Source organism: Nannospalax galili, unplaced genomic scaffold, assembly GCF_000622305.1.
Source record: "Nannospalax galili isolate Female #2095 unplaced genomic scaffold, S.galili_v1.0 scaffold318, whole genome shotgun sequence".
Lineage (NCBI taxonomy): Eukaryota > Metazoa > Chordata > Mammalia > Rodentia > Spalacidae > Nannospalax > Nannospalax galili.
In genome coordinates this window covers 1,783,230-1,784,057 of record NW_008341889.1, presented here as the reverse complement: position 1 = coordinate 1,784,057, position 828 = coordinate 1,783,230, and the positions used below count along the sequence as shown (strand labels likewise).

Genomic DNA, 828 nt, shown 5'->3' with positions numbered 1-828 from the left:
GGAAGCACCAGTCAAAAATAAAATAAAAAATAAATAAATAAATAAATAAAACATTTATTAGACATTTATTAGAGACATTATTAGAATAACGCATGTGTCAGTTCATCTGCTCAACAGTATTAATTATTTAAGTATAATATTTCCATTTCCACACATGGTAGGATGATTCAGAAGTTCCTTGTCATCCTGTATTTTTTTCAGTGTGTGCGAGGCAGGAAAACAAGACTGCTCACTCATGGCAGTTCTGACAATGATCCACAAGAGCTTGGCCCCTGTCCTGGCTGAGGAGGAAAGAGGTTCGACAGCCCAGTGGGAGATAGGCTCATCAAAAGTTCCTTGTCATTCTTAGAAAATACCAGTACTAAATTGTTTCTCATTTTGTAAGTGATTAATGACATCAGTAATATGGACAATGGAACCATAAACACAAACACAAACAGTGCTCCAAAATCTTCTATGTAGCTCATGGTTTTATTTTTTTATTATTATTATTTTTTCTTATCATTGGGAAGTGTCATGAGAAGAAAGCTGGGTGCTGTCACTTACACCAGTAATCCTAACTCCTGGAAGACCAGGCAGAAAGAAACCCAGGAGCTCCAGGTACCTGACTACCTAGTGAACTTAAGGCCAGCCTGAGCTGAGGACTACAATCATGTCTTAATAAAACACAGAATAAAAAATAGAAAACTAAATCCTATATGCTAAGACATTAGTATTTTTTTCTTCACTCTGTAAAAAACTTGTACATGGAACCCTAGGAGATATCAGAGCACATGTGTGAATATTGACTAACAGAACTTCATGCTGAGTTTCCTACTGTTTTATGGT

General features: G+C 36.0%; 1 non-coding gene across 1 annotated transcript; it reads right to left on the bottom strand.

Moving 5' to 3' along the window:
- Positions 1–200: 200 nt before the first annotated feature.
- Positions 201–323, bottom strand: LOC115071179. Its single transcript, XR_003850289.1, has one exon.
- Positions 324–828: the final 505 nt, after the last annotated feature.